Below are 12,414 nucleotides of genomic sequence, written 5' to 3'. Positions count from 1 at the left end.
TGTCCTCAACCACCACAGAAAAAACTATCACAGTCTTACGAACCATATTTGCCAGGAATGGGCTGCCTGAACAGATTTGCTCTGACAATGGACCACAGTTTGTGTCTGAAGAGTTCCGGAGGTTCTTAAAGAACAATGGTGTTAAGCATTACACATCCGCCCCATATCATCCAGCCACTAATGGATTGGCCGAGAGGTTTGTTCAAACATTCAAGAAGGCTATCAAGGCAATGTGTAATGAAGATATACCCCTACAACACAAGGTGGACAACTTCTTGTTTGCCTACCGGAATGCGACACATGCGGTTACCAACCAAACTCCTGCCATGATGTTCTTCAATCGAAGACTACGATGCCGCTTGGATCTGGTTAAGCCAAACATCAGAAGAGATGTGGAGAACAGGCAGTTTCAGAATATGAATGAAAGACCGACCAGGAGTTTTAAGATAGGTCAACCAGTGTTGGCCCGGGACTACCACACAGAGAAATGGCAGCCAGGAACGATTTGTACACGGCAAGGACCTCTTATGTATACCGTGGACGTTGGAGAGAACATTGTAAGATACCATGCTGACCAGATTCTAGAGTCACTGGAAAACGTCAACTCCACACCACGATCTGATACACCTGGCGATGAAACTGACGTACCAATTGCATCTACCGCAGAATCGGTGATATTGGAAGCAGATGAACCAAACAACGACATTGATCCCGACTCAACCTTGCCAGAAGTACCTGATACCCCAAAGAGGCGTTATCCAGACAGAATCAGGACGCATCCTCAAAGACTGAACTTATAATTGCTTAACCTCAACCAATGTATCTAGCAACCGTAATTGTGATTGTAAGTAGTTATCATTTAGTTGTTAAATGAATGTTATGTACTGTTTATCTAAAAGGGGAGGAATTGTTGTGTATGTACCTTTAAGGGAATAACTGGTCTCAGACTGCAGTACCGGCAGTGACCACCCCTGTATAAAAGGCGCTAGCAGCCCTCTGTAGTTTCAGTTTCCCAATTGTCTACATTCAGTAAAGACTTGTTATGATCAACTCCTGCTGTCTGTGTCTCAATTATACATGGACATAATCGCACCTGTCCCAGCTCTCTGAAAGAGCTTCCACCTAGACCCATTCCTTTCCACTTTTCCCAGACCTTTTTACATTTTTATTTTTCAAATCTTCATCCACTTCTCTTTTAAAAACTGTTTTGAATTCTACTTCCACCACTGTTTCTGGTAGGGCATTCCATGTCCCAACAATCCCATGCTTAAAAATATTCTCCTAACCTCTCCCTTTGTTGTGGTAATGCTGATCTTAAATTTATGCTCCCTGGTTATGGACGAATGAAAAAAAAATTCTGATTTTCTGTGGCCTCTTTGCTTTTGTACGCTGTGATCTAGAAATTGGATTGGTGTCGAACAGGCCCCTAAGGGTCCAATATGGCGGCATGCGCACACTCACTGCGCCCCGTCATATTGGTTAAGATTCCTCCATAGGCATCCATGGTGTACACCCGAGATGGATGTTAGGCCATTTGCATATGTAAATATGGTGAGGCCAACTTTCTAAAACTCGTTAGTGGCTGAGTGCATCGTACCAGGTGATGAAAGGTTGGAAATTGAAAGCAAAGTGAATGAAATTTCCCAGTTCAGGGCAAGAGCAGGAAACAGCAGCGCTCCTTCCTTGAACAGAGGTCCAGCCAGTCCCCATCCAGCACCACCCTCCTCCGTCTGGCTGAACTTCTCACATTGAACAACTTCTCTTTTATCTCCACTCAATTCCTGTGCTTCCAATTTCCACCCATCCCTCACCTTCACATCATCCATCTCCGACTCTTCCCTTCCCTTCCTCCACTTCTCTGACTCCATTTCTAGGGAAAGGCTATCGACCAATATCCACTATAAGCCCACTGACTCCCACAGCTGCCTTGACTACACTTCCTCCCACCCCGCTTCCTGTAAGACTCTACTCCATTCTCCCAGTTTCTCAGTCTCCATCACATCTATTTTGATGATGACACTTTCCAAATCAGTGCTTCTGATATGTCTTCCTGTTTCCTCAACCGAGGGTTCCCCTCTACTGTTGTTGACAGGTCCTTCGACAGTGTCTGTTCCATTTCCCAAACTCCTGCTCTCACCCCTTCCCCTCCCTTCCAGAACCACAATAGGGTTCCCCTTGTCCTCACCTACCACCCCACCAGCCTCTACATTCAACAGATAATCCTCCATCATTTCCGCCAGCTTCAGTGTGATCCCACCACCAAACACTTCTTCCCCTCCCCTCCCCTCCTCTCCCCTTTCAGCATTCCGAAGGGATTGCTCCCTCTGCAACACCCTGGTCCACTCCTCAATCACCCCCTCCCCTTCCCACGGCACCTTTCCGTGCAAGGGCAGGAGATGCACCACCTGCCCTTTTACCTCCTCCCTTCCCACCGTTCAGGGCCCCAAACACTCCTTCCAGGTAAAACAGCGATTTACTTGTACTTCAATTTAGTATACTGTATTCGCTGCTCACGATTTGGCCTCCTCTACATTGGGAAGACCAATCGCAGATTGGTGACCGCTTAGCGGGACACCTCTGTTCAGTCCACAAGCATGACCCCGAGCTTCCGGTTGCATGTCACTTTAACTCTCTGCTCCACTCCCACTCTGACCTCTCTGTGTCAGCCGTGGCTCAGTGGGTAACACACGCGCCTTTGAGTCAGAAGATTGTGGGCTTGAGGTCCTGGTCTTCAAACACTCTCTTCCTCAGGCGACCGAAGGCTGCACTGGCACACTGAAGGCGGTGTTGGACTTCGTCATCGACGTCTGCCCTTGTTGACGGTAGGCTCCCGAGGTATGGAAAGTGGTCCACATTGTCCAAGGCATCGTCATGGATTTTGATAATTGGGGGGCAGTACTGTGTGGCGGGGACAGGTTGGTAGAGGACCTCTGTCTTACGTATGTTTAGTGTAAGGCCCATGCTCTCGTACGCTTCGGTGAAGGTGTTGATGATGGTTTGGAATTTGACCTCAGAATGTGCACAGACACAAGCATCGTCTGCATACTTAATTCAATGACAGAGGACAGGACAACCTTGGATCTGGGCTGGAGGCGACGGAGGTTGAACAGGTTCCTGTTTGTACTGTAGTTTGGCTCCACTCCAGCGGGGAACTTACTGAGGGTGAGATGGAGCATTGCAGCCAGTAAGATCGAGAAGAGCGATGACACAGCCTTGCTTGACCCTGGTCCGTACGTGAATTGGGTCTGTGGTGGATCCATTGGTCAGGACCAGGCTTGCATGTTGTCATGAAGCAGGTGAAGGATGGTGACAAACTTTTGAGGACACCCGAATTTGAAGAGGACACTCCATTATCCCTCATGGTTCAGGGTGTCGAAGGCCTTTGTTAGGTCAAATAAGGCCATGTACAGCGGTCGGTGCTGTTCCCTACATTTCTCTTCTAGGTGAAGATCATGTCCATTGTGCCCCTTAGTGGGCAAATCCGCATTGCGACTCTGGGAGGAGCTTTTCAGCCACTGGGAGAAGGCGATTGAGGAGGATTCTTGCGATTAGTTTCCCTGTGGCAGACAGCAGGGAGACTCCTGTAATTACTTCAATCGGACTGGAATGCTGGAATCCATTATTAAGGAAATAGTAGCAGGACATTTAGAAAATCATAAGACAATCAAGCAGAGTCAACATGGTTTTATGAAGGGGAAATCAGGTTTGACAAATTTGCTGGAGTTCTTTGAGGATGTAACAAACAGGGTGGATAAAGGGGAACCAGTAAATGTCGTGTATTTGGATTTCCAGAAGGCATTCGATAAGGTGCGACATAAAAGGTTACTGCACAAGATAAGAGCCCACGGGGTTGGGGGTAATATATTGGCATGGATAGGGGATTGGCTAACTAACAGAAATCAGAGAGTCGGGATAAATGGGTCATTATCCGGTTGGCAAATGGCTGGGGCCTCAACTATTTACAATCTATATTAATGACTTGGATGAAGGGACTGAGTGTACTGTAGCCAGGGTGGATGCTGAGAGGATGTTTCCCCTAGTGGGGGTATCTAGAACTAGGGGGCAAAGTTTCAGAATAAGGGGTCGCCCATTTAAACCGGAGATGAGGAGGAATTTCTTCTCTGAGGGTCGTGAATCTTTGGAATTCTCTTCCCCAGAGAGCTGTGGAGGCGGAGTCAGTGAATATATTCAAGGCGGAGATTGACAGACATTTGAACTACAGGGGAGTCGAGGGGTGTGGGGAGAGAGCGGGAAAGTGGAGTTGAGGCCAAGATTGGATCAGCCATGATCTTATTGAATGGCGGAGCAGGCTCGAGGGGCCGATTGGCCGACTCCTGCCCCTGTTTGTTATGTTTCGATTAGGCACTTTACAGCCTTCCGGCCTCAAGATTGTGTTCTACAATTTCAGGCCATAGCCTCTGCCTGTATTTTTTTGGAGTGCAGCTGTTGATGATTCTGCTATTCCCATTTAATCTCTTCTAGTCTCATCTTTTGTTTCTTTACTTATCCCATTACCATCTCTTTTTGTCTTCTACAATCATACCTTTTGTCATTCCATCTCTCCTGCCTTCCATCCTATCACAGACCTTCCCTTTTTGTTCTTTCCTCCCCTCCCCCCTCTTTTCCTGCCTCTGCACTTGCTTAAAATCTGTTACATCTTTTGTAGTGTATGTACCTTTAAGAGAGAACTACTTTTACAGCTCCTGTATACAGTAGTACCGGCAGTGATCACACCTGTATATATGCCTTGAGCTTGCCTCTGTACCCCCAGTCTTGAAACTACCCTACTCCAGTAAATACCTGTTTATTGTTAAGTTACAGCATCCGTGTGGTTATTGAAAAACATCATACTCTCAGAATCACGGATCTAACATCTTTAACTTTTTCCAGTTCTGACGAAAGGTCATTGACCTAAAATGTTAACTCTGTTTCTCTCCCCACAAATGCTGCCTGATCTGCTGAGTATTTCCAGCATTTTCTGTTTTTGTATCTTATCAATGCCCCCTTGCAGCTTCATGTAAATTGAACATAAAAGCAAGAATAATACCTAGATAAACCAGGGCTGTAATCACTGGAGTAGCGAAGGTTAGGGGAGGGTCTGAAAGAACTGTGCAAAGTTGCGGAAAGGTTTGTATAGTAATCTGGGATGTAATGTTTAAGTTATCCACCAGATGGAGCCAAATATTAAGGGTTCACATTCACCAGTATTTAAGGTAATGGGTCATGTATTCAATGCCCTGGTACACCAGTTAACACAGTAATGTAGCATTGCATTATGGGTATGACTCAGATGTTCATCCTCCATCTTGGCTCGTGCAGTAAGAAGTGTGTGCTTGCCTCCAGCAGGTAAGAGCTATGTCTTTCTGCTACACCGTATAAATAAACAGTTGGGTTTTGTTCCTAATATCTCGCTTCTCTCAGTTTCGGACCTTACCACTCAGATATCACAGTTTGAGAGGTTAAATAGTGAAAGATTGCTTCTGTAGGATTGTGAATTGCTTATAAGCAGGCTTGATCTCCAGATTGGCATTTGGTAGAGTGTCTGATCTGCAGGAAACCTTTCACTTACACTTTGTCAGTTATATCAGATTTGTAACTAAAACAGCTGCCTAACTGAGCTTTTGCCCAGGATTGCTGTGTTATTAACACAAACAAGCTGCTGATTCATCCCTCTGGCAATAACATTCTTAGAAAGAAATGACGACGTCACAGTGACCTGCCAGGTAGCTAGGATGCCACAGTGACGCCAGTGGTAAGAGGAGGACTTTGCTTTGTCTCAGCTCTCTGCAAAGCACACCAAGTAAACAGTGACAGTTAGCTGGCTCCCCATGCTGTGTGGCTACTTTAGGGATTCATTACAAAGGGGGTTTAGCACCAGGATTCATGGAGGTATCCTGCGCAAAATAGAGGGCTTAGATATGGGATTTGCTGGGACGATGAATCTTGTCCTGGGCATATTGGGAAATGTCAGGTGCAGTGCCGGCACTTTTCATCCATAGATTTCAGTCGATGGATAATCAAGGTAGGGTGAGTAAGGCTCCTCACTACCAGTACAGCCAGTGTGTGGAAATCTAGGCTATGGAGTGTGTTAAGAGAAGGCAGAAGGTTGTGGGTTCTGTGCCCCACTTCAGGAACTTGAACCCGTAATCCAAGCTGACACTCCAACAGTGCAGCACACCTTTAGTTGCACTGTCGGAGGGGTCGACTTTTGGATGAAACATCAAACCAAGGCTCGTCTGCCCTCTCGGGTGAATGTAAAAGATCCCATGGCACTATTTTGAAGAAGAGCAGGGGAGTTCTCCCTGGTGTCCTGGTCAAAATCTAACCTTCAGTCAACTGAATGGCAGAACAGGCGCAAGTGGTTGAATGGCCTATTCCTGTACCGATGTCCTGCAGCTGAGATGATTGACTTTCAGCCACCAAGGGTACGGTAGCATAGTGCTTATGTTGTTGGACTAATTAATCCAGAGACCTAGATGAATGATCTGGGGGTGAGTTGAAATTCCACGATGGCAGCTGGGTTACTTAAATTCAGCTAATAAATAAAATCTATAATAAAAAGCTAGTATCAGTAACAGTGACCATGTAGACTACTGGATTGTTGTAAAAAGCTATCTGGTTCACTCGGGAAGGAAATCGGCAATATGGTTGACTCTTAACTGCCCTCTGAAATGGTCTAGCAAGCCCAGTTAAGGGCAATTAGGGTTGGGCAATAAATGCTAGCCTTGCCAATGATGCCCACATCCTGTGAATGAATTAAAAAAAACACAACCACCATCCTTTGCACTAGGTATGACTCCAGCTGGTGGAGAAGATTCCCATTGACTTCTATCTTGCCAGATTCGGTGAAATGCAGTCACTCTCACCTCACCTCTGGAATTCAGCTCCTTTGTCCATGTTTGGAGCACGGCTGTAATGAAGTCTGGAGCCGAGTGGCCCTGGCGGAACCCAAACTGGGCATCAGTGAGCAGGTTATTGGTGAGTAAGTGCCGCTTGATAGCACTGTCGATGACACCTTCCATCACTTTGTTGATGATTGAGAGTAGACTCATGGGGTGGTAATGGTCTGGATTGGATTTTTCCTGCTTTTTGTGGACAGGACATAACTGGGTAATTTTCCACTTTGTCGGGTAGATGCCAATGTTGTAGCTGTACTGAAACAGTTTGGCTAGAGGCGCGGCTAATTCTGGAGCACAGGTCTTTAACACTAGAGCTGGGATATTATCGGGGCCCACAGCCTTTGCTGTATCCAGTGCGCTCAGCCCTTTCTTGATATCACGCGGAGTGAATCGAATTGGCTGAAGACTAGCTTCTGTGATGGTGGGGACCTCAGGATGAGGCCGATGTAGATCATCCACTCGGCACTCCTGGCTGAAGATGTTGCGCACGCTTCAGTCTTGTCTTTTGCAATCGCGTGCTGGGCTCCACCATCATTGAGGATGGGGATATTTGAGGAGCCTCCTCCTCCCATTAGTTGTTTAATTGTCCACCATCATTCACGAATGGATGTGGCAGGACTGCAGAGCTTTGACCTGATGTGTTGGTTGTGGAATTGCTTAGCTCTGTCTATAGCATGTTGCTTCCACTGTTTAGCATACATGTGTTGAATCATAGAAATTTGCAGCACAGAAGGAGGCCGACAAAGAGCTATCCTCCCGAATCCCACTTTCCAGCTCTTGGTCCGTAGCCCTGTAGGTTACGGCACTTCAAGTGCATATCCAAGTATTTTTAAAATGAGTTGAGGCTCTCTGCCTCTACCACCCTTTCAGGCAGTGAATTCCAGACTCCCACCACCCTCTGGCTGAAAAGGTTTCTCCTCAAATCCCTTCTAAACTTCCGACCAATTACTTTAAATCTATGCCCCCTAGTTATTGACCCTTATGCTAAGGGAAATAGGTCTTTCCTATCCACTCTATCTAGGTCCCTCATAATTTTATACACCTCAATAGGGTCTCCCCTCAGCCTCCTCTGTTCCAAAGAAAGCAACCCCAGCCTATCCAACCTTTCCTTATAGCTAAAATTTCCTAGCTCAGGCAACATCTTCGTAAATCTCCTCTAGTGCAATCACATCCTTCCTGTAATGTGGTGAGCAGAACTGCATGCAGTATTCTAGCTGCGGCCTATCTAGTGTTTTATACAGTTCAAGCATAACCCCCCTGCTCTTATATTCTATGCCTCGGCTAATAAAGGCAAGTATCCCGTATGCCTTCTTAACCACCTTATCTACCTGTCCCGCTACCGTCAGGGATCTGTGGACATGCACTCCAAGGTCCCTCTGATCTCCTGCACTTCTCAGTGTCCTACCATTTAATGTGTATTCCCTTTCCTTGTTAGACCTCCCCAAATGCATTACCTCACACTTCTCCGGATTGAATTCCATTTGCCACTGTTCTGCCCACCTGACCAGTCCATTGATATCTTCCTGCAGTCTGCAGCTTTCTTCTTCATTATCAAACACACGGCCAATTTTTGTATCATCTGCAAACTTCTTAATCATACTTCCTACATTCAAGTCCAAATCATTGATATATACCACAAAAAGCAAAGGACCCAGTACTGAGCCCTGCGGAACCCTACTGGAAACAGCCTTCCAGTCACAAAAACACCCTTCGACCATTACCCTTTGTTTCCTGCCTCTGAGCTAATTTTGGTTCCAACTTGCCACTTTGCCTTGGATCCCATGGGCTTTTACTTTCATGACCAGTCTTCCATGTGGGACCTTGTCAAAAGCCTTGCTAAAATCCATATAGACTACATCAAACCTACTATCCTCATCGACCCTCCTTGTTACCTCCTCAAAAAATTTAATCAAGTTAGCCGCCACGACCTTCCCTTAACAAATCCATGCTGACTGTCCCTGATTAATCCGTGTCTTTCTAAATGAAGATTTATCCTGGACCTCAGAATTTTTTCCAATAATTTCCCCACCACTGAGGTTAGACTGACTGGCCTGTAATTACTCGGTCTATCCCTTTCTTCCTTTTTAAACAACGGTATCACGTTCGCAGCCCTCTGGCACCACACCTGTCACCAGAGAGGATTGGAAAATGATGGCCAGAGCCTCTGCTATTTCCTCTCTTACTTCTCTTAACAGTCTGGGATACATTTCATCCGGGCCTGGGGATTTACCCACTTTCAAAGATACTAAACCCCTTAATACTTCCTCTTTCACTATGTTAATTTCATCTAATATTTCACAATCCTCCTCCCTGATTGCAATGTCTGCATCGACCCTCTCTTTTGTGAAAACTGACACAAAACATTCATTAAGAACCATACCCATGTCTTCCGCTTCCACACACAGGTTACCTTTATGGTCCCTAATAGAACATAAGAACATAAGACGTAGGAGCAGGAGTCGGTCATTTGGCCCCTCGAGCCTGCTCCGCCATTTAATAAGATCATGGCTGATCTGATCTTGGCCTCAACACCACTTCCCTGCCCGCTCCCCATAACCCTTGACTCCCTTATCGTTCAAAAATCTGTCTATCTCCACCTTAATTATATTCAATGAACCAGCCTCCACAGCTCTCTGGGGTAGAGAATTCCAAAGATTCTCGACCCTCTGAGAGAAGAAATTCCTCCTCATTTCCGATTTAAAAGAGTGCCCCCTAGTTCTAGATTCCCCCACGAGGGGAAACATCCTCTCTGCATCTACCCTGTCAAGCCCCTTCAGAATCTTATATGATTCAAAGGATCCCCTCTCATTCTTCTAAACTCCAATGAGTATAGGCCCAACCTGCTCAACCTTTCTTCATAAGACAACCCCTTCATCTCTGGAATCAGCCTCTTGAACCTTCTCTGAACTGCCTCCGATGCAAGTATATCCTTCCTTAAATAAGGAGACCAAAACTGTACGCCGTACTCCAGGTGTGGTCTCACCAATGCCCTGTACAGTTGGAACAGGACTTCCCTACTTTTATGCACCATTCCCTTTGCAATAAAGGTCAACACTCCATTTGCCTTCCTAATTACTTGCTGTACCTGCATGCTAACTTTTTGTGATTCATGTACAAGGACCCCCAGATCCCCCTGTACCTCAGCATTTTGTAATCTCTACCTATTTAAATAATAACCATAACTCTTCACACCCTTATCTTGCAAAAATCCGTCTATCTCCACCTTAAATGTATTTAATGACCCAGCCTCCACAGCTCTCTGGGGCAGAGAATTCCACAGATTTACGACCCTCAGAGAAGAAATTCCTCCTCATCTCAGTTCTAAAAGGGTGACCCTTTATTCTGAAACTGTGCCCCGCGTTCTAGATTTCCCCATGAGGGGAAACATCCTCTCTGCATCGACCTTGTCGTGCCCCCTCAGTATCTTATATGTTTCAATAAGATCACCTCTCATTCTTCGAAATTAAAATGAGTTTTGCCTGCTCAACCTTTCCTCATAAGTCAACCCCCTCATCTCTGGAATCAACCTAGTGAATCCTCTCTGAACTGCCTCCAATGCAAATATATCCTTCCTTAAATAAGGAGACCAAAACTGTACGCAGTACTCAAGGTGTGGTCTCACCAATACCCTGTACAGTTGTAGCAGGACTTCCCTGCTTTTATACTCTAACCCCTTTGAAATAAAGGCCAACGTTCCATTTGCCTTTTTGATTACTTGCTGTACCTGCATGCTAACTTTTTGTGCTTCATGCACAAGGACCCCCAGGTCCCTCTGAACTGTAGCATTTTGTAATCTCTCTCCATTTAAATAATAATTTGCTTTTTTATTTTTCCTGCCAAAGTGTATAACCTCACACTTTCCCACATTATACTCCATCTGCCAAATGTTTGCCCACTCACCTAGCCTGTCTATATCCCTTTGCAGGTTCTTTGAGTCCTCTGCACAACTTGCTTTCCCACCCATCTTTGTATCATCCGAAAACTTGGTTACGTTACACTCGGTCCCTTCATCCAAGTCATTAATGTAGATTGTAAATAGTTGAGGCCACAGCACCGATCCCTGAGGCACCCCACTAGTTACTACTGTTTGCCAACCGGAAAATGACCCATTTATCCCGACTCTGCTTTCTGTTAGTTAGCCAATTCTCTATCCATGCTAATATATTACCCCCAATTCCGTGAGCTCTTATCTTATGCAGTAACCTTTTATGTGGCACCTTATCGAATGCCTTCTGGAAATCCAAATACACCACATCCACTGACTCACCTTTTTCCACCCTGCTTGTTACATCCTCAAAGATCTCCAGCAAGTTTGTTAAACATGATTTCCCTTTCATAAAACCATGCTGACTGCATTATGATTTTCCAAATGCCCTGCTACTGCTTCCTTAATGAAGGACTCCAGCATTTTCCCAACGACAGATGTTAGGCTAACTGGTCTATAGTTTCCTGCTTTCTGTCTCCCTCCTTTCTTAAATAGGGGCGTTACATTTGCGGGTTTCCAATCTGCTGGGACCTCTCCAGAGTCCAGGGAATTTTGGTATATTGCAACCAACGCATCCACTATCTCTGCAGCTGAAGACTCTCGATAATGCTTCCACAGATTCGTTTTGAGTTTACCCTTCAAGCACAGGCCGTGTCCTCTGGTTCGACTGTCCTGGACAAGGTGAAACAGCTTGTCATGGTCGACATTATCCTGTCCCTTTAGAATCCTAAAAACAACAATCATTTCATCTCTCAACCTTCCCTGTTCCACTGTCAGCTTTGGCTCTGTGGGTAGCACTCTTGTCTCTGAGTCAGAAGGTCATGCGTTCAAGCCCCTCTCCAGAGACTTGAGCACATAATCCAGGCTGACACTGCAGTGCGGTGCTGAGGGAGTGCTGCACTGTCGGAGGTGCCGTCTTTTGGGTGAAACGTTAAACCGAGGTCCTGTCTTCCCCCCTCAGGTGGATGTAAAAGATCCCATGGCACTATTTCAAAGAAGAGCAGGGAAGTTTTCCCAGTGTCCTGGCCAATATTTATGTCCCAATCGACACCCCTAAAACAAATTATGTGGTCATTATCACATTGCTGTTTGTGGGAGCTTGCTGTGCGCAAATTGCTACATTTCGTACATTACCACATTGACTACACTTCCAAAGTGTCGGGGTTTGGGATGTCCTGAGGTCCTGAGAGACGCTATATAAATGCAAGTCTTTTTTCTTTTCAGTGGGAATTGGCAGTGCCTGGGAATTTCCCCATTGGTCGATGTCCCTGCTTCCCTCCCTTCCTGGGCTGTGCCGGGGAGGCTGGTGTAGAGCTTGCACTGCCTCCCCTCGCTGTGTGTTGGCTCGGCAGGCAGTCACCATCCCTTTACACATGCTACTCTGGAGGCCGAGTATGCACTGGGGAATGGACGGTGCAGACTCGAGTCTCACAGCTCCATACAGGGTAAGTTAGAGGGACACACAGCTCACAGTAAGTCCATTGTTTCAAAATATTCTTCTAACTCATTGCGAGAACAAAGCCAAGCTGT

This window comes from Somniosus microcephalus, chromosome 3 (genome assembly GCF_052327205.1).
Source record: "Somniosus microcephalus isolate GS21.2 chromosome 3, FLI_Smic_1.0, whole genome shotgun sequence".
NCBI lineage: Eukaryota > Metazoa > Chordata > Chondrichthyes > Squaliformes > Somniosidae > Somniosus > Somniosus microcephalus.
Note: the sequence above shows the minus strand (reverse complement) of the source record.